This window comes from Panthera tigris, chromosome C1 (genome assembly GCF_018350195.1).
Source record: "Panthera tigris isolate Pti1 chromosome C1, P.tigris_Pti1_mat1.1, whole genome shotgun sequence".
Lineage (NCBI taxonomy): Eukaryota > Metazoa > Chordata > Mammalia > Carnivora > Felidae > Panthera > Panthera tigris.
The window spans coordinates 34,646,195-34,668,605 of record NC_056667.1 but is presented as its reverse complement, the minus strand read 5'-3'; the positions used below and the strand labels follow the sequence as shown (position 1 = coordinate 34,668,605).

At 39.9% G+C, this 22,411-nt stretch overlaps 1 long non-coding RNA gene and 2 pseudogenes across 1 annotated transcript; 2 read left to right on the top strand and 1 right to left on the bottom strand.

Annotated features, from left to right (window-relative positions):
* LOC122241292 lies at positions 1–11,496 on the bottom strand. Its single transcript, XR_006221346.1, has 5 exons — positions 11,429–11,496; positions 3,841–3,897; positions 707–745; positions 447–587; positions 1–174 (listed from the first exon to the last, which is right to left on the bottom strand). It is a non-coding gene; the product is annotated as an uncharacterized LOC122241292 (long non-coding RNA).
* A 1-nt stretch (position 11,497) lies between these two features.
* On the top strand, positions 11,498–12,059 carry LOC102962312 (annotated as a pseudogene).
* A 6,376-nt stretch (positions 12,060–18,435) lies between these two features.
* LOC102962603 lies at positions 18,436–18,977 on the top strand (annotated as a pseudogene).
* Positions 18,978–22,411: the final 3,434 nt, after the last annotated feature.

Genomic DNA, 22,411 nt, shown 5'->3' with positions numbered 1-22,411 from the left:
AAATTCCTTGGGAGAACGGTCGCACTTTTCAGGACACGGAGGGAAGGAGGCGGTGAGTGTGGTGCATGAAAAGTCCCGGGTGCGCAGAGCCGGCGGAGGCAGCGGTGGCGGCGGCGGCGGCAGCGGCAGCAGCAGCAGTAGGCGGCTGGCCCCGGGTTTGTGTTCGCGAGCTGCCTGGGATTGCATGTACAGATCAAGAGACTCGGTTGGTGTGAGAGAAGGAGCAGTGCTGCCTCTCAGCGCTGGCTCTAATCAGTGAATGAGCCTCCACTCTCCCAGGGACTCGGAGACACACACACACACACACACACACACACGCACGCACACACACGCACACATTCTCTCACACTCACACACATACAGGCACTCTGAGCACTGAATACATTAGGGCACTAAGGGACTCTGGGAAATGGAGTCCAGACCCAGGGCACTCCTGGAGAACAGACCTGCTGGCCCTCAAGAAAGCTCGAAAGTCTTGGGGTCGCCGGACATTGTGGAAACTGAAGAGAGCTGTTGCTTTTGTTCACATTTCCCCCTCATCCTGCCCCGAGAGACCTCAATGAATGGTTTGGTGCTCTTCTTCCTTTCTTGAACCAAAAGTGACCAAGAATAAGTGGGTACATCTTTAACGCTGACACCCACTGCAGCTAAATGATCCCCAAATCCTGGGTCCCTCATAAACTCTGCTTTTCCAGAAAAACCTTACCTACTGTTTTGCTCCTGGAATGCTTCTCAGGGTCTTTGCCTATAATAATAAGATAACAAATTAATACAAATAAAACTGCAACTTTTAGAGATGGTGGAGAGGGCCTAGTTTAGCACCCAGAATCAAAAATTAAAAATTTTATCAGTATTTATATTACAGTTCTTTTTTTCAAATCATTTTATATCATTTTTTAAATATGAAGGACAGAAAGATAAATAGGGGGAAATGGATGGAGAACTAACATTCCCTGAGTGCTTTCTAAGAGCCAGGTTACAGGACTAAATGTCTTTACATAACCTCATTTAATCCTTAGATTAATTCTGGAGATAACACTGTCATTATTTTATATATAAAATAGGAAACTGAGGTTGAAAGCATTTTACAGTTTGCCCATGGAACATGGTTAACAAGTCCAGGATAAGAGGTAGTCCTAGCTCTGAAAGCAAAGCCCAACCAAAGTCTAATCCTGGTTTAAAAAAATCATTCCTTTGTTTGTGGCTCAGTTTCTGAAACCTCAGATTTCTCATCTGAAAAAAAAAAAGTAGGGGGGGCAGGTAGGGTACATACTGATAATCCACTCAAGCAAAGAACCACATGGGGTTACAAACTGTCTCTCTAAAAACACAGACCCCTGAAAAGTCTCATTCTTGCTACTTTTCCATGGTCATTTTTTATGTTTAACATTAAGGCAGCATCTAAATGTCATGTGTGTTTAGGTGTACATGTGTGGCTTGTATTTCAAAATTTTAATTAGCAACTCTATAATGGTTGGTCAACCTAGAGTTCTATGGTTATGACTATTTCTGTATCTGTAATTCATGGGATTAGGGTTGTTTGTTTAGGAACCTCTAAATCTTAATCTACAGTTAGTCATTCATTCACAGCAGCATTTATTGTATTAAGTGCTATTCTTCCCATTTAGATTATTCTTTCCTGCTGGATTGTAAGCTTCCTGAGGGCAAGAACCATTTTTGTTTTATTCAACATTATATCCTCAGTATCTAACAGTGGCAGTCTCTTAGTTGAATGAATAAATGAAGATAGAGAAGTAAAACGAACAAACAAAATTTGTCCCCACAGAGCTCACCATCTGGTAGAGGAGACTAGAGGTAGAAAACAATTCAATGCCTGCTATAATTAGGATGACCATGTCATTTATTGGTCTGAGACAGGTCTGATAGTGAAAAGGGGCACTATTAATAATTATGCTGAGATAGGTGGTGTGAACAGGGACCATCCTGAGCCAAGAGGTGTTTCATCCATTCATTTAATGAGCATTTGTTGAGAATTCTCTATGTTCAAGGAACTATATAAGTCACTTGATTTCATTAGAACTTGAAGTATGAGGCATTGAGCAGCAAGAGATAATCAGGACAAGTGGGGCAGATCACAAAAGACTATGTGTACTAAGTTAAGGAAAGTGGACTTCATCCTAAAGCTGATGAGAAACTCATAGAGGGTTTTTCAGGGATGCGACATGGTAAGATTTCTCTTAAAAAGAGCACTAGTTAGTTACTGGATGAGCATGGTGGAGGTTAGACAAGAGGCAAGAAGACCAATTAAGAAGTTTATTACAGGTAATTCAGTTGGGATCTAGTAGGGCCTGAACCAAGTTACTGAAGCAGTGAATGGAGAAGAGGGAACATATTACAGTGAGATCTAAAAGGTGGAATCGAAAGGATTTAGGGGCACCTGGCTGGCTCAGTCAGTAGAACATGCAACTCTTGATCTTGGTGTTGTAAGTTTGAGCCCCACATTGGGTATAGAGATTACTAAAAAAGAAAGAAAGAAAGAAAGAAAGAAAAAGAAAGAAAGAAAGAAAGAAAGAAAGAAAGAAAGAAAGAAAGAAAAGAAAACAGGATTTAGCCACTTTCTATGGTAGATATAGTGGAAGGAAGAACTTACAGATATACAAAATAGGATTTTATTATTTTTAGGAAGATACTATCAGTACTTTAATGTTCATTAGTAGTAAAAGGCTTCCTGAGATCAGCTTCTAGAGTTCTCATAAATCCAGTGGACATTCTCACAGGTAGATGATATAGATAAAAAGCCCAATGTCAATCATCAAGCCAACCATTTTTTAACTGCTACCATATTCAATGCTCTGCACTATGATGTAAGTACTAAATAATTAGATGGAATAATGAAAAAATTTAGTGCACAAAATCATAGCAAAATTATATAATGTAATATTGAATATGTAATACCTCACTAATTCACAGGTCATTGTCCAGCAACCTCAGCTATCCAAAACACAATGGACCAGGAAATAAGCAAAAAGGGTCCCAGAATAGCCAAAATAAACATTACAAAGTCCTTGTACTAAAGTTAACACATTTTACCCCTAGGAGAATTCCTCAAGCCTTCACTCAGAGCCGATTTACTCTTTCTTAGGTACAATTCTAATAAGCTTGATTATTTGGCTTTCCCATTCACAGCTGATTAAGATTGTCAAATTAAAAGGGGGCAGCCATTAAAAAGGATGAGATAGACTTGGATATACTGACATGCAAAGATACCTATTGTATGTTGTCGAGTGGGAAGAAAAGCAAGCCATATAACAGCGCGTACAATAAGACTGGATCTTTGTATGTCCCCGAGTATACACACATATTGACAGAAATGGCCTGTAGGGACCTACATTAAACTGCCAACAATGGTTATGCCAGAGAGTGGGAGTGTGGATGTGGGTGAGTGCTGGGGTCGGGGGGAAGGGGGGAGCCAGAAATGAAGAAGAGACTTTTTACTTCAAATGCTTCTGTTTGTTTGTGTTTCAGTGACCATATATTAGTTTTGTAATTTTAATATCCATTAAAAAGCACACAAAAAGAGCAAAGGGCAATGTGGTTAGAGCAAGCATGCTCACAGCCAGAAGTGGTGACCAATATAAAAGAAGCAAGCACAAGAACTCAAAAACCAGAAGGGAATGGAGTTCTACGGTGTGGAGGCAAAACGCCCTATCCCATCAGTGGCCCCAGAGGATGTCACAAATTCCAAACCAGCATAACCCTAATGCTTTCAGGGGTAAGTCATCAGGGAACACATTATGCTTAGTATATTTTACTTATGAGAGCAAGCAAGTATGTAAAAACTTAGAAAAATAAATTCCCACCAAAAGCAGATTCTGATACCTTAGGAAGTAAATTTCAGTTGTCTGGGAAATATACTTTCATGGAACACATCATTCCCTGAAAATGAGAAGTAAAGGAGATATTACTTTAAGTAAGAGCAGAGGTGATGCAGAATAAGGAATGGTCCATAAATACAACATTCAACAGACATTTATTGTGCCAGATACTAAGGACACAAAGATAAATTTTAAAATAGTCCATCCCTGCCCTAGAGAAGCTTACAGTTCAGCAGCAGAGACAGATGCAGAAGCAGAGAGTGGGCGGTGCTGTACAATGAGAGCAGTGCTGTAATGGAAATTCTGAGTAAAGGGTGGTGGGAACACAAAAGAGGGAGGTGCTAACTCTGCCTGGAGCTACCAGGAAAGGAGGCAGAGACAGGAGTGGGTGTTCAAAAAAATAACTATTATATGGGATGACATTGAAATTATATTAAGAATAACTATTATGGGGGCTACCTGGGGGGCTCAGTCCGACTTTGGCTCAGGTCATGATCTCGCAGTTTGTGAGTTCGAGCCCCGCAATCCAGCTCTGCACTGACAGTGCAGAGCCTGCTTGGGATTCTTTCTCTCTCCCTCTTTTCTCTGCCTCTCCTCCCCACCCTCTCAAAATAAATAAACTTAACAACAACAAAAAAGAATGACTATTACGGGTTGACATTTAAGTTGGGCTTTGAAGCATGAAATTGCCTAGGGAGAAAAGTAGGATGAGCACTCTAGGATGAGGGAACAGTATATGCTAAGGCACAGAGACATGAAAGTTCCTGGCACATTCAGATAGTACATTTCAAACTTTCCACAAGAAAGGGGTGATGGTGGAGGGTGGTGTCTAAGGGCAAGCCTGAAATGGCTTGCCACTAGCTTGGAATTTATGTATCCTGTTTTATCTCGAAAAAATTCATGGGAATTTTGCCTTCAACCCACAAATATATTATGTTTGAATATAAAACAATGTTCTCAATTATTTATCAGCTGATAAAACTGATGTTCCAGAAAGATGCACCACATTTATCCAGTACTTTCTCATATCCCATGTGTAACACTAAATAACTCAGGGGTTCTTGTTTCTAATTTGAAAAACAAAGGTATAGAAGATAAAAGGGTGCATTGGAAAAGTAGATCAATGGATTGTGAAGGGTTTTGTTTGTCTGTTATGGATATGGATGATCTAATATGTAGACAACTTGTATTCATACTTCAAGACCCTGCTTAGGCCTTAGACTTCTCTCTTAGGCTCAACCAGTCCTCTCTTTTCCTCAACCACTGTTGTCCTAGCATCCAATGCATTTATCTATCCACTTACCACATTGTGCTGGAATTATCGATTAAGTTTACAGGCACCTCCACTAGACTATGATCTGCTTAAAAGCAGTTGTTTTGCATAGGACTTAGCACAACAGATACTAGTATCTGTTAGAAGATTGAATTGATTTAAATCTGAGCACAAGATTCAGGAAGCACTACCCGACTTCCCAAGATAGGACAGGTGCTCCTCTATATACTCCCACAGAATTGTGTGCTTATCCTGTCAAAGCTAGTATGAAACTATGAAACTGTATGAACTGTCTGCTTACTTGGTCTAGGCTATAAGCTTCTTGAAGAAGAACTGTTTGCTTACCATTGCATCCCAAATACTTAACAACACAGTAGGTGATTGATGATTATATAGAATGAATGAATGAGTACCCATTAAAAATTCTCCTGACAGGGGCACCTGGGTGACTCAGTTGGTTAAGCGTCCAACTCTTTTGGACTCTTGATTTCAGCTGAGGTCATGATCTCATGGTTCATGAGTTTGAGCCCCATGGGCTGATGGTGCAGAGCCTGCTTAGCCTCTCTCCCTCTCTCTGCCCCTCCCCCCCCAAATAAAATAAATAAACTTTAAAAAAAATTCTCAAGACAGGAATGACATGATCAGATCAAGGTTTAGAAAAATACCTTTGGAGGCAATTTTAAATGCAGGCTGGATAGGGATAAGACTGGAGACAAAGATATTAGGAAAAAAATTGAAAAAGAAATAGGGCATACTGGTAAAAGACTGTCCTTTCTTAATAAATGTCTTTCTAATTGGCTAATTTGATTAGATGTTTATATGTATTTTACAAGGCTGACCTCTTTAGTCTGTTAGGATTCCCTAAGGGAAGATATTCAGTTACCTCATTTAGGAAGCCTTCCCTGACCCCAACCCCCACCAAGTTGGTGCCTTCATGTACATCTGGAGGTCATTGAGGGCAGTGACTACATCTTATTCATCTTAGTATCTCCAATGTCTAGGACATGCCTGCTCAATAAATGTTTGCTGAATGAATGAACACATAAATTGATCTATTAGTATACTGTACTCAAGCTCTGACCAAGACACAGAGGACCTAATGATCCCTAGTGTGCAGGTTTCCGGTTACAGGAAACAGAACAAATAAAACAAGACTAGATACGGAGGTACACCTATTCCACAGGTAACACAGGGTAAATTTCTCTCTCTGACCCCTCCATCCTCATTCTGAAGAATAACTCTCATTGAGTGAAAATCAATAAAAGTCATTTTAAGGGAAGTAGGTTTAGAAAAAGGCTCTGAAGAAGGAGAAAGGAGGAGGGGAACTTCAAGTTCAACCAATTTGGACTTTTTTTTATGAGAACTTGTAAGCTGCAAAAAAACCTTGACAAAATAAAAAGTCTGCTTTTCTACAGTCCCTTTCAAAAAGAACCCCCTCCCAATACACACATACACATACAAACCAATAAACTTTTTGAGATTCCCAGTTTTGTAACCAAAAAATAAAAATTAAATCTACAGCAGAAATAGTAATAAATCCTCCATTTCTCAGATTGACATCATCAAGAAACTTTCTGAAGTAGTTGCAGACAGTTCTCAGAGACATTCAACCAGTATCAATGATTAGATTGACCCAGAAATCCCATTTCATCTCATTAGCAACAAATACGGACTACAAACTATATGGACAAGGCATTAGGAAGAAGTTTTAAAAGCTGTCAAGAAAAAAAGAAAGAAAGAAAGAAAGAGAGGAAGAAGGGAAGGAAGGAGCAAAGAAAGAAAGGAAAAAGAAAAAAAAGAACATAAGATGCACTTCCTACTTCCTAAGAAGTTTGTGGAATTATGGTGTTAAGTCATAACTATAAGAAAATTCTAAGAAAGGTTAAATATTCTTAACTACAGTGAAGAAAAGACTCATCAAATGAGTAACACAGGCAAACCGCTGTAGAATTTCAAAGCACTGAGAAACCATCAGGGTTTGAGGTGTCCTGAAGTGTTTTGGGAGAAAGTAGGATTTAAGTAGGGCATTAGAGGAGATAGGATTTGAATCTTGATGAATGGGAAATATCACAAGAATAAAGCATGTTGGGGAACATTTTATTCATAACAGCACCACGAAGAGTGTCTATAGTGGTAAGAGTTAAAATCTGAGATGGACTTGGGGCACCTGGGTGGCTCAGTCAGTTACATGTCTGACTTCAGCTCAGGTCATGATCTCACAGTCTGTGGGTTCAAGCCCCGTTTCAGGCTCTGTGCTCAGAGCCTGGAGCTTGCTTCAGATTCTGTGTCTCCCTCTCTCTCTGCCCCTCCCTGACTCATGCTCTGTCTCTGTCTCTCTCTCTCAAAAATAAATAAACATTAAAAAAAAAATCTGAGATGGACCTACAGTACCATAGTTAAGAACAACTGAAGGCATATTTGGGTCTGAATCCTGTTTCTACCACTTACTGGTTGAGTGGCCTTGTCATATTTATCCTCTCTGAAGCTGTTTCCACCATCTTAAAATGGAGACAGTATTAATTACACCTACCTCATAAAGTCAGTACAAAAGTAAAATGAAAGTTACTCTCCAGAGTTCTTGACAAATAAGTGCTCAGTAGGTGACAGTTCCATGATCTCCCCTTAGAGTCTGAGTTTGTGGCCTGAAACTTCTAGGGATTGAAAAATTTTTTTAACTAAAAGTATAGAACAAAACAAATCTGTATAGAACAGATAGGCAGCTTTTTACTTTCAATTCATCCAATATAGCAGTGTTTTCCTTCTGAAAGGCACTCTTTCCAAAAATACTCTTTAAAAAAAAAAAACAAACTTTTTTTTTAACATTTATTTACTTTTGAGAGACAGAGACAGAGTGTGAGCAGGAGAGGGGCAGAGAGAGAGGGAGATGCAGGTCCGAAGCAGGCTCCAGGCTCTGAGCTGTCAGCACAGAGCCTGATGTGGGGCTTGAACTCACAGACCGCAAGGTCATGACCTGAGCCGAAGTTGGACGCTTAACCAACTGAGCCACCCAGGCACTCCCCAAAAATACTCTTAATCCCGCTCACCTCCACTATCATCTCCGTGCTTTTTTAGACAACAGAATGCTTCTGGACGAAAAGAAGAAACTGTGTGATTTCAGATTTGTGTTACTTGCATTTATTCATTGATTGATTTAATAAATATTTATTGAGTACCTGTTCTTGAAAGATGAAAAGCCATCAAGGGGAAACTACTTCACTTCCTACCTCCTACTTGCACCTGTAATTCCCTTTCCTTGTTCTCTCCTGTTCCAGAGAGGGAAGAAGAGCCCCTCCTCCTTTTTTTTTTTTTTTTTAAGTTCATTTATTTATTTTGAGAGAGAGAGAGCATGCACACTGAAGGGGCACAGAGAGAGGGAGACAGAGAATCACAAGCAGGGTCTGCACCATCAATGTGCAGCCCAGTGCGGGGTTCGAACTCACCAACCATGAGATCATGACCAGGGCTGAAATTGAGTCAGATGCCTAACCGACTGAGCCACTAAGGCTCCCTGCCCCTCCTCTTTTTAAAGACTGCACTCTCCACCTGTGCTTTAGAGCCCTGGCTTTCATTGGGGGTCTTTGCACTAGTATTGTCTCTTTCCTGTTTCCAACCTCTTCCTTTTTAATGGTTCCTTTCTATTCAACATTTAAACATACTCAAGTATCTCTCCTTAAAAGAAAAAAAAAAGGGGGCGCCTGGGTGGCTCAGTCGGTTAAGCATCCGACTTCAGCTCAGGACATGATCGCACAGTTAATGAGTTCAAGCCCTGCATCGGGCTCTGTGCTGACAGTTCAGAGCCTGGAGCCTGCTTTGGATTCTGTGTCTCCCTCTCTCTCTGCCCCCTGCCTTGCTCACATTCTGTCTCTGTCTCTCAAAAAGTGAATAAACATTAAAAGAAAAAAGATAAATCCTCCTTAGTCCTTCATCCACATCCTTTTCCAGCTCTTATTCTCTTTCTCCCTCCCCTCCTTCCCAAACTTGTGGAAAGGGTTACCCACAGACTCTGCCTTTATTTTATTACCTACCTCTTACTCCTCAACCCCACCAAGCTAGAATTTGCGCCTGCCATTCTTCAAAAAACTGCCTCAGTAAGATCATCAATTTTTATTTCTCATTTTACTTGACCATTCCCTGTTTGAAATGCTTTCTTCCTCTAACTTCTGTGATATCACACATTTCTGATTTTCTTCTTTCTTCTCTCGATGTTCCTTTTTGACCATCTTTGACAAATCTTCCTTTGTGTGACCACTGAATGTTTTTCCCATTCTGTTCTAAGGCACAGGTCTCTTCCTACTTTGGCTTTTTCCTAAGGTAAATGGATCCATTCCCACAGCTTTATGACCATTGATATACCTGCAACTCACAAATCTATAGCTCCAGACCCACATATCCAACTGCCTACATAAGCCCTCTACCTGAGTGTTTCACTAGCACCTCGCTTAGCATCTTCATTCCCACACTTGGTCCTCTGTGTTTCTCAACTCAGTAAATGATAGTATCAGCTGCTTTGAGTGTCATCCCCGACCATTTCTTCTTCACCATTCATTACAAATCAATTACTAATTTTGTCTTATACTTTCTAGATATTCTGAAAACCATCTTTTTCTCCATTTTTACCATCTCTTATCTAAGCCACTGCAACAGCTCCTTTTAAAAAGGGCAAATCTGTTTATGTCACTGTCAACGCTTATATTATGGCTGTCCCAAGGATAAAGTCAAAATCCTTAATATGGTCTCTAAGGTCTTATATGTTCTTACCCCTCCCTGCCTGTGCTTCCACCTTCATTCTATGTGCCTTTTCCCACTTCTATCTCTTCTGCAGACACGCTAGGCTCCCATCAGTGCTTCAATGCATCATACTCTCTCCTCTTCCACACCTTTCTCTCTTCCCCTCTCCTATCAATCTCTACCCTTCACCTAACTACCCCTATTCATCTTTTCAGGTTTCAGCTTACCTGAAAGCAGAGTTGGTTAGTTCTCCCTTTATACATTCATATTATGCCCATTCTTCTCCTTTCTAACATTTCTCACTTTTATACAAGAGGACAGGGGCCATACCCAGCATGCTTATCAATGTATTCCTAGTGCATAGCATAGTGTCTAGCAAATTTAGGTAATAAAATATATATTAGTTCATTCACATAGTAAGTGGCAGGTTGGCTTCACCTTTATTTTCTGCAAAGTCTTCCTTGAATCAGTCAAGCATATTTGATAACTTCCATGTTAATATCACCACTATACCAAGATACTATCTATCTTATTTCTCTTTGTATCCCTAGCACTTCACTTGGTGTCTGGAACAAAGTGCATGCTCAATATAGGCTTACAGATTTGAACTAGCAGGGACACCTGGGTGGCTCAGTTGATTAAGCATCCGACTCTTGGTTTCAGCTCAGGTGATGATCTCACAGTTTCGTGAGTTCAAGCCCCACGTTGGGCTCTGCCTGGGGAGTGCAGAGCCTGCTTGGGATTCTCTCTCTTTCTCTCTCTCTCTGCCCCTCCCCCACTCACACTGTCTGTCTCTCTCAGAATAAATAAATAAACTTAAAAAAATTGAACTAACGAACTTTGTCGAGTGGCTGGATATGAGCTCTGAAGGAATATAGAAAGTCAAAGATAAACTCCGAAGTATAGACTAGCTTTTAACAGAAATGGAAAAGTTAGTAAAGGAGGGTGGTTTAGAAAGTAAATACATGCAGTTCTGATAGCAGTAGTGACAGAGGGAAGAATTTATACAGGTCAGTAAAGCAATGAAGTCCTGAAATGGCAACATGAAGATAATTCCCAGGGTAGGAAGCAGTCTTCTATAGCCAGGAGAGGGTTAATGTGTTTACACCTATTGTCCTAGCATAATAATTGATGGGCCTGCCCCCTTGTACTCTCAAAAGTGTCCAAGTAAATCAGGGGTGCTTGGCTGGCTTAGTTGGTAGAGCATGCAACTCTTAATCTTGGGGTCTTGAATTCAACCCCCATGCTAAAAAAAAAGTGTCTAAATAAATTATATGACCAGCCTACCAGAAGACCACATGAATTTGGAGAAGTTAAGTGAGTTAAGGGCAAGAACATTTAGGACAAGAGCATAGCAAGCAATTAGAATGATTTCAAGTTGCAGATAGTGAAGGAATGTACTGAACTGAATGACATTTTATAAAGAGCTATGAAATGAACCACCTAGCCACTTTTAGATGAGCAATGTCACAAAAACCCTGATTGGTAGGCATTTTCATCCATATTTTATAGACAAAATAATTTAAGCTTAGATTAAATAACCCACTCAAAAAGTTAGCTAAAACGTAGCTTAAAAAGTAAGACATAGCACCTTTTTCTCACTCCTGTCCATCTTGGTGGCTACTCCTGGTTGGGGCCAGCCTGCACCTAAGGTGGGAAGATGGTGGCTGCAATGAAGATGAAAAAGCTGCTGTAGTCAATCTACTCTGGGCTCCAACTCATTATGAAAAGGGGAAAGTGGGGGCACCTGGGTGGCTCAATCAGTTAAGCCTCCAACTTCAGCTCAGGTCATGATCTCACGGTTCATGAGTTTGAGCCCCCGCGTCGGGCTCTGTGCTGACAACTCAGAACCTGGAGCCTGCTTCAGATTCTGTGTCTCCCTCTCTCTCTGCCCCTCCCTGCCTCAAAAATAAACATTTAAAAAATTTTTTAAAAAAAGAAAGAAAGAAAGAAAAGGGGAAAGTACCAAGTGGACTTGGAAAATGATCAGACATGGCAAAGCGAAACTGGTCATCCTGACCAACAACGGCCCAGCCTTGAAGAAACCTGAAATAGAGTATTATGTCATGTTAGCCAAAACTGGTGTCTATCACTACAGGGGCAATAGTATTGAATTGGGCATAGAACGTAGAAAATACTGTGGAGTATGCACACTGGCTATCGTTGATCCAGGTGATTCTGATATCATTAGAAGCATGCCAGAACAGACTGGTGAAAAGTAAAACATGCAAAATTTTTCTTTAATAAAATTGATCAGAGCTTGTTTAAAAAAAAATAAGTAAAACATAGCTAGAAAGCAAAACTAACTAAATATAAACAAATAATTGAAAAAAGAAATCAAAGGGTGAAATATCTGGAAGTCATGAGAGGTCCCTTCTCTGATACTTTGGAAGCACTCTGAGTAGGAAGGGAGAAATAAGGCATCGATATGATGCCATCCCCATAAGGGAGGGCAACCACTACTATCAAGATCCCTCACTGTAACTTGCAAAATCAGTGCTCACTATTTTCTGGAGTTGTGAGCTTCACTGAAAGCCACCCTTCATTTCCCAAGAGAGAAGTAATTCCAGGAAGTAACTTCAATGAAATGGAAAACGGACACTTCTACACTGGGACACACCTGGCTTCAAACAAGCTTGTAGGTGAAGAAAAATCATATATTCCGGGGCAGAGAAAGTTAATCTTGGCTAAAATGAATGTCAGATAAGATAGCATTGCAATAAAAGCAAAAGCAAGAAAGGGATAACCTAAGGAGCGCCTGGAAATTTCTGTTTAGAAGAGAAAATAACTCCGAAAGTCAAATCAAAGCTAAGCAATGGAGTGATGCCATGGAGGCATGTGCAGAAAAGGTAAGACAAAGGAATACAAACATTTCATGAGAATGACTTAAAGGTTCTAAGTTAGAAAAAGAGTTGACAGTTGTGATGATTCCTTCAAAGTGAGTGAAAATTGCATTTTAGCAGTAAATATCCTTCAATCTTTCCCAAGAGCTAAATAAGGTGTTCTTTACTATGTAATAACAGGAGTTTCACTTTTTACTGCCTCTCTCATTGAACGGTGCCTACTAGGCAATTATACTTCAGCTCTGCTGCTTCTTTTCCCTTTCCCCTTTATCCCTGCTTTTGAAGGCTAGAAAGAAATGGATGCAACAGCACATATTCAGTTAGAATTTCACTTCAAGGCCATCAGTTTTAAGAAGCACTTTGCAAAAATGCACTGCATTTAAGAATAGTTTTGGTACATCTGTCTTTCCATGGAATGACTCAGCCCATCATAAAGAACAAGTACTACAAACCAAGAAACCAAGACGGCTTAGCTTAGTTGTGGAACTTAGGTAAATGACATACTTTCTCTATTTTTATTTATTTATTTAAGTAATCTCTACACCTGAGGCTCAAACTTACAACACTGAGTCAGCCAGGTGCCCCACCAAGTGAATGGTCTTTTTTTTTTTAATTTTTTTTAATGTTTATTTATTTTTGAGACAGAGAGAGACAGAGCATGAACAGGGGAGGGGCAGAGAGAGAGGGAGACACAGAATCTGAAACAGGCTCCAGGCTCTGAGCTGTCAGCACAGAGCCTGATGTGGGTCTCGAACTCACGGACCGCGAGATCATGACCTGAGCCGAAGTCGGCCGCTCAACCGACTGAGCCACCCAGGCACCCCCCTTTTTTTTTTTTTTAAGTAATCTCTACGCCCAACATGGGACTCAAACTCACGACCCTGAGACCAAGTCACATGCTTTATGGACTAAGCCAGACAGGTGCCCCTCTCTGATTCTAATAGTCATTTTTTTCTATCAATACTACATGTTGTTTTTTTGGGGGGGGAGGTGACAAATTCTACACAAAAGTAAAATAGGGGGGGCTTCCTGGGTGGCTCAGTTGGTTAAGTGTCCTTCTCTTGATTTTGGCTTAGGTCATGATCTCACAGTTGTAACATTGAGCTCCATGCTGGGAGTGGAGCCTGCTTGGGATTCTCTTTCCTCCTCTTTGTGCCCCTCCCCCCATTTCAAAATAAATAAATGAACATTAAAAAAAAGTAAGGTAGGTATTGTTAAGGAATGCTTTATTAAGGAATTATTATTATTGTTAAGGAATGCTTATTAAATCCATTTTAAAATCATTATAAAAGCAGGTAAATTATTATACTTTCTTTATTCCTTTCCTCTATTTTTGTAATAACCTAACATTTTATTGAATAAAGACTTATGAAACTTAAGAGTTTGAATAAATGCTGGAAGTCAAGTCAAAGTTGGTATTTAAGAAATAATTCAACTTGGAGTACCTGGCTGGCTCAGTCAGTGGAGCTTGTGACTCTTGATTTTGGAGCTGTGAGTTCGAGTCCCATGTTGGGTATAAAGATTACTTAAAAATAAAATCTTTTTAAATTTATTTTTTTAATGTTTTTATTTATTTTTGAGACATAGAGAGAGAACAGGGGAGGGGCAGAGGGAGGGGGAGACAGAGGATCCAAAGTGGGCTCTGTGCTGAGAGCAGAGAGCCCATGTGGTGCTCAAACTCATGAACTGTAAGATCATGACCCAAGCTGAAGTAGGATGCTTAACCAATTGAGCCACCAAGGAGCCCTCAAAACAAAATCTTTTAAGAAAGGAAGGAAAGAAGGAAGGAAGGAAGGAAGGAAGGAAGGAAGGAAGGAAGGAAGGAAGGAATTCAACTTGTACAGCCTCTTCTTAACTTACATATTAGTCAATCAATAAGCAAGCAAACATTTGTTCAGTGCTTCCTGTGTATCAGAAATTATGTTAGGCTGTGGGAAGGGAGTGACACAAAGTACTAGATTTCATCAAATCAAAGACAGTTTGGGTTATAAGAAGTATCTCAATTTCTGAGCTGTTAAAACATGGAAAAATATGCATCTAAGAGGTGATTATAAAAAAAAAAAACAAAAAATAAAGGGAAGCCTGGGTGGATCATTTGGTTAAGTGTTCACCTCTTGTTGGTAATGACCTTGGGGTTCATGAGAAAAAGCCCCACATTGGGCTGTCAGCACAGAGCCTGCTTGGGATTCTCTCTCTCTCTGCCCCCTTCCTGCTCATGAGAGCACTCTCTCTCTCTCAAAAATAAATTGGGACACCTGGGTGGCTCACTTTGGCTCAGGTCATGATCTCATAGCTCGTGAGTTCGAGCCCCACACTGGGTTCTGGGCAGACAGCTCAGAGCCTGGAGCCTGGTTTGGATTCTGTGTCTCAGTCTCTTTTTGCCCCTCCCCCGCTCATGCTCATGCTTGCTCGCTCTCTCTCAAAAATAAATATACATTTTAAAAATTCAAAAAAACCTTTAAAAATAACAAAAATAACTGCTTATATGTGGGTAAAAAACAAAGAGCTTCTGCAGTGAAAAAATAGAATATATCCATAATAGTACCAAAAGAGGGTTAGAGATGAAAAAGCATCTCAGAAGTTTAATGCAACAAGAAGTCACAAGGAGCTGAGGGGGGTGAGGAACATGTACTGTGTATGACACTGACCTAGTTCTGCTAATGTATTTTCTATCAGTTTTATAAAGGTTGGCAAGAAAATAACAAATTAAAAACTAACATTTACATTTCCCCTCCTTAGATGTGACTTCAAGTTTTGTTAAGACTTCTGAATTCTGTAGTCCTACCAACCTGAAACCGTGATCTCTCTTGTGTTGGAAAATTTAACTTACCAACAGTTATGTAAATTACGAATTAAGCAAAGACAAACTTTGCTAAAATAAGAAGGAAACGGGGCAAATGTTCCAAATCATTTAAAATTTGAGCCTGTAATGACAAGTGAGAGTACTTGGAAATAATAGTTTTGGCATCATTGCCATACTCAGAGAGTGAAAATAAAAAATTTGTTCTCCAGTGGAAGTTCTTTAAATGTTCTTTTTTTTTAACGTTTATTTATTTTTGAGAGAGAGAGGATGCACACAAGAGGGGGAAGGGCAGAGAAAAAGGGGGACAGAGGATCTGAAGTGGGCTCTGTGCTGACAGCAGAGAGCCCAACGCGGGGCTCAAATTCACAAACCATGAGAGCATGTCAAGCGAAGTCAGACACTTAACCTACTTGAGGCACCCAGGCGCCCCTCTCCAGTGGAAGTGCTAAACTGTATCTGCATCTGTAGTTCGAGGCTCGATTCCTGGACTACTACTAAGTCCCTTTTTCCCCACACCCCACCGGGAGCTGTAAGTACCACGACCTCCAAACCCTGATTAAAGAGGATACCAGTTGATGCTGCAACCTAAATTTAATCTTAGGACCACTGTTCCTTCCTCCCCTCAAAGAATCTTGAACTTCATGCTTTTTAGCTCCCACTACTGTCCTCTGCTGCATCTACTGTGACTAATCACACTTCTGCATGAAAACAAATACTTGCAGGACCTTCCAGACCACAGCTGACTTTTATTAAGCCTTTATGTCCACTGTTCTCCAAGAGTCAGCTGTGACTAAACCTGCCAAGCTTCATTCCGATTTTCATAGGTCAAAGCCCCACACAGAATTACCTGCTCTCCTCCCAGATTTGTCCTCTACGGAACTGTCATTCCTAAAATGCTCTGTATTTCCTTAAGCCTAATGAAATCCCCTTCTCTCCCTGTGCACACCTTCCAATTGCCCTCTGGAAACCAGCTCCTCAACACACCCAATCATTTCCTTGAATGTTCCTTCCACTTCTGTACTTATTTAAACCTGGCCTTCTCAGGGGGCCTGGATGGCTCAGTTACTTAAGCATCCGACTTTGGCTCAGGTCATAACTTCATGGCTTGTGAGTATGAGCCCCGCGTCGGGCTCTGTGCTGACAGCTCAGAGCCTGGATCCTGCTTCGGATTCTATGTCTCCCTCTCCTCTCTGCCCCTCCCCAGCTCACACTCTCTCTCTTTCTCTCAAAAATAAATAAACGTTAAAAAAAAAAAGACAATTTAAACCTGGCCTTCTCTAGGCCACTTTCCCTGCTACTCTCTCCAGTGAGGTCTGCTCATATTTTCACACCTATTTAGTATCAGGAGACCAGGATACTCCTCAGTGCTAGTCAGAGTCACTTCTTCCCCACCCTTTTGTAAAACCCCTGCTATCCTCTCCCTGATTGGTCACTGTAATCTACCTGCCTCCTGTGTGCGCATTGTTCACAGAAGATACTGGTACTCGGTTACTGTGTTTCTTATACTGCAAGTCCTGCCATCGTCCTAAGTGAGTTTAAAGTCCTCGTGAAAGACCCACCTAATCTCCAATGTTCTTCTCCAAAGCTACTTGACACTTGCCCCCTACAGTCACTACCTGGACCTGGTCATCATCACCTAAAGCTCCTCTACTTTCTCTATTTCTAAAATCACTAATTCTAGGGCTCCTGGGTGGCTCAGTTGGTTGAGCGTCGGACTTCTGATTTTTGGCTTTGTCATGATACCAGCCAGGGTCGTGGGATAGAGCCCTGTGTTGGGCTCCATGCTGAGTGTGGAGGCTACTTAAGATTCTCTCTCTCTCCCTACCTCTATTCCTCTCCCCCACTCATGCATAAAATAAAATAAAATAAAATAAAATAAAATAAAATAAAATAAAATAAAATAAAATAAAATAATAAAATAAAATAAAATAAAATAAAATAACTAAGTCTAATAGTCCACTTTCTGACCACAATCACCTATCTTTCCAACTCACTTATTAAACCAGCCTGACTGCAACTGTCCTTCCCTTTGTTTGAAAAGATTATTGATCACTTCACTTCCTTTCTATTACCCCCTTCCTGTCTTTACTTCTCTGTTTATATAGCTTAGCGTTCATGGTCCATCATTTCACTCGCTCTTAGAATTACCCTGAACTCTCTCCTTGAATACACTCTTTCCTTGTCTTCAAAGACATCACTCTCCCAGTTTCTCTTATTTGTCTGGCAGCCCTTCACAGACATTTTTTACTGGCTCCTCCCTCTTCTATTACTAAACCTTTAAATATCAGAGTGTTTCAGGGATCTGTCCTAGGGGATTTTCTCTTTTCATTCAATACCCTTTCCTTAAGTAATCATAACTCTTCCCATGGGTTCAATTACCATCAGTGTGCATATGCTCCTCAAATTCATACCCGAGTTCAGTTTGTTGTTTGAGCTCCAGATTGATATACCTAACTGCTTACCTGACATCTTCAAATGAATATCTCCAAGGTACCTCCAGCTCAGCGTGTTCAAAAGTAAACTCATCACTTTCCCATTAAATCTATTCCTTCCAGAAACCTGAGTCACTTTTGACTCCCTCTCTTACATCTTGCCATATTTAAATAATCTCCCCATATTTAAATACGATTTGTTAATTCTATCTCCAAAGCATTTCTCAAAATTTGTCCACTTTTCTCCATCTCTACTGCCACCTCTTTGGTCCAAGTCACTATCATTTTTTGTTCAGTAAGTATTTACTCAATATCTACCATGTGCCATGACCTGTAAGTGCTAGAATATACAGCTGCAAAGGAGCCTTTTGCCTGGATCACTTAAATAACTGGTTACATTGAATTCCTTTTCTCCCCTTCTAGTCTATTTTCCACATTGGAAACAATGTTCTTGTTTTGTTTTGTTTAAACGTAAATCTGATTTTCTCTTCCCGTAAGTGGCCTGAGGTGATCTCTGAAAATGGTTTGCTATTCACTTGACCCAGAAAACCCGACAAAATCATGCAAATTAAGAGGTTCAGATATTCATGTTCACTTTAAGAATACACGTGAAATTTCCCAGGCCATCAAGGATATATATATCTGAAAATGTAACTTTGTAGAAGCAGTGTGTGCCATTTTGTCACCCCAAGGGTGGAGTTGGTAGGTGTGGGTGTGACCAGGCCAAACAGTGGGGCTGGACACAGAGTCGGTGGCCCAAAAAGAGTGCCAAATTTTTACTGCATATGCTTAAAAATGCAGAGAGTAATGCTGAACTTAAGAGTTTAGATGTAGATTCTCTAGTCATTAGGCACATCCAGGTGAACAAAGACCCCAAAATGTGGCATAGAACTTACAGGGCTCATGGTCAGATTAATCCATACATGAGTTCTCCCTGCCACATTGAGATGATCCTTACTGAAGAAGAGCAGATTGTTCCTAAACCAGAAGAGGAAGCTGCACAGGAAAAAAAAGATATCCCCGAAAAAACTGAAGAAACAAAAACTTATGGCCCGGGAATAAATTCTGCATAAAATAAATGCAAGTAAAAATAAAAACAAACAAAATGTAAAACTGATTTTGTCATCTCTTGATGAAAGGATTACACTAGATTATGTATGTAAAAGGACTTAGGGTCTGGCACATGATAGTTGATAAATTCTAATCAGTGGATATATGTTGAATAATTCAGTAAATGATTTTGGAGTAACTGGCCAGCCATTTAGAAAAAATACAATTTTATCCCAACCTCACTCCTTAGAGCCAAAATATATGGGGGGAATGAAACCATAAAAATACTTGAAGAAAACATGGGAAAATATTTGTATAATCTTAGAGTTGAAGAAAGCCTTTCAAAACATGTCCCAAAAGTTAGAAGCCACAAAGAGAAAATAGTAACCACATACAAATGTAAACATTCTGCATAGCAAGAAAAGCCATACATAAGACCAGAAGACAAATAACAAATAGTGAGAATATTTATAATACTTAATTAAAAAGAGTTAATAACAAATATCTAACTAGCTCCTATATCAATAAGAAAATATTAACAACACTAGAAACAGGTCAAGCTGCATAAATAGAAAATTCACAGTCTAAAGTCTGCAAGTGTCTAATAGCCTAAAGAAAATAGAAATAAAACAATAAGCTATTAAGTTATAGGTTGGCAGAGATTGGAAAAATAGACTACATTCTGTGAAACGGGCACTCACCTGCACTTTTGGTGGAGCATATATTTGAACAATCTCTCTGGAAATAGTTTGGCAATGGGGAACATAATATTAAACATGCTTACCTCTTCATATAGTAATCCCACTTACAGAAATTTACTTTAAGGAGATCACTTAAATGGTTCAAAAAGATCTATGCTGAGAAAGTTCACTGCATACTTTGTAAAATCGAAAATAAATATTTACTGAAACAGCAATGATCTTCTTTGGCCCTGTTCATGATACTGGGGCTACAGAAATTACAACAGAGAGATAAAGTTCCTTTTCTCATGGAGTTTACATTTTGTGGGTTAGAAAGACATTAAACTAATAAACAAGATACCTTCAAATAGTGAAAAATGCTTTGAAAACATAAAACCAGGTGTAAGAATGCAACAAATTAAAAAGAAAAGGTGTTTTAATATATAACAGAAGAAATTTTTCCTGATGTGAACAGCTATGGAGGACTGAATCAAACATTAAAAGGACATACTATGTTGCAAGAAAAGCCAAGAAGGAACAGTTGAAATAAAGATATATCCTGATTAAGTTCTTCAGCTCTCAGGATGAAGAGGGAATTCTTTAGTCACACAGGCAGAAAAAGCAGATCACTTACAAGAAGGAAGAATCAGGCTGGTCTCAGACTTCTCCATGGCAGCATTTGGTGGCTGCAAAGTTTCTAGGGAAATAAAGTGAGCCCAAGAATATAATACCTGGTCAGGTTTTCATTTAGGTAAACAAGCCAACAACACACATTCTCAAACAAGAACTTGGGGAGTAAATAACATGCAATCCCTTCTTGAAAAAACAACTTGGGGTGAAATCAAACTAACCAAGAGATGGATGGAAATGCTGGGGTAAGAGTAAAGCAACATTCAACATCAGAAAAACAATGAGCATACCTCATTTTACTGCACTTCGTTTTACTGCACTTCATAGTTTTTTAAATAAATTGTAGTAACCCTGCATCAAGCAAGTCTATTGCACCATTTTTCCAACAGCATTTGCTCATTTTTGTGTGTCAGTGTCACATTTTGGTAGTTCTTGCAATATTTCAAACTTTTTCGTTATTATTATATTTGTTATGGTGATCTGTGATCAGTGGTCTTTGATGTTACTTTGTAATCGCTTTGGGGCACCATGAACTGTGCCCATACAAGATGGCAAACTTAATCCATAAATGTTTTATGTGTTCTAACTCTCCACCAATTGGCAGTTACCCTGGTCTCTCTCCCTCTCCTTGGGCCCCTGCTGTTCCCTGAGACACAACAATATTGAAATTAGGCCAGTTAATAACCCTACACTGGCCTCTAAGTGTTTGATCAAAAGGAAGAGCTGCACATCTCTCTTTAAATCAAAAGCTCGAAATTATTAAACATAGCGAGGAAGGCGTGTCAAAAGCTGAGACAGACCAAAAGCTAGCCTTCTTAAGCCAAATAGTTAGTCAAGTTGAGAATGCAAAGGAAAAGTTCTTGAAGGAAATTAAGAGTGCTACTCCAGTGAGCACATGAATAAGGTGAAAACACCACCTTCAGGTTGGCTCAGGCAGAAAACAAAACAGCCTTATTGCTGATATGGGAAAAGTTTGAGTGGTCTGGATAGAAGATCAAACCAGCAACAACACTCCCTTAAGCCAAACCTAATCCAGAGCAAGGCCCCAAGTCTGTTCAATTCTATGAAGGTTGAGAGAGGCAAGGAAGCTACAGAAGAAAAATCGGAAGCTAGTGGAGAGGGGTTCATGAGGTTTGAGGAAAGGAGCCATCTTCACAACAAAAAAGTACAAGGTGAAGCAGCAAGTGGCAATGTAGAAGCTGCAGCAAGTTACCCAGAAGATCTGAGATCATTAATGAAGGTGGCTACATGAAACAACAGATTTTCAACATAGACAGAGCAGCCTTATATTGGAAGAAGATGCCATCTAAAACTTGCATAGCTAGAGAGGAGAAGTCAATGCCTGACTTCAAATCATCAAAGGACAGGCAGACTCTCTTGTTGGAGGTTAATGCAGCTGGCGATTTGAAGCTGAAGTCAATGCTCATTGACCATTCTGTTTACAACATGGTTCACTGAATATTTTAAGCCCACTATTGAGAACTACTGCTCAGGAAAATAGATTCCTTTCAAAATATTGTTGCTCATTGACAATGCACCTGGTCACCCAAAGCTCTGATGGCGATATACCATGAGATGGATGTTATTTTCTTGCCTACTAACACAGCATCCATTCTGCAGCCTGTGGATCAAGGAGTAATTTCAACTTTCAAGTCTTATGATTTAAGAAATACATTTTGTAAGGTTATAGATGCCACAGATAGTGATTCCTCTGACAATCTGGGCAAAGTACATTGAAAACCTTCTGGAAAGGATTCACCATTCTAGATGCCATTAAAAACATTTGTGATTCATGAGAAGAGGCTAACAGGAGTTTGGAGGAAGTTGATTCCAGCCCTCATGGATGGCTTTGAGGGGTTCAAGATGTTAGTGGAGGAAGTAACTGCACCTGGGGTAGAAAGAGCAAGAGAAGTAGAATTACAAGTGGAACCTCAAATGTGGCTGAATTGCTTCAATCTCATGATAACTCTGGAACAGATGAGGAGTTGCTTCTTAGGGATGAACAAAGAAAGTGGTTTCTTGGGATGGAATCTCCTCCTGGTGAAGATGCTGTTAAGACTATTGAAATGACAACAAAGGATTTAGGATATCACATAAACTGAGTTGATAAAGTTTGGAAGGATTAACTCCAATTTT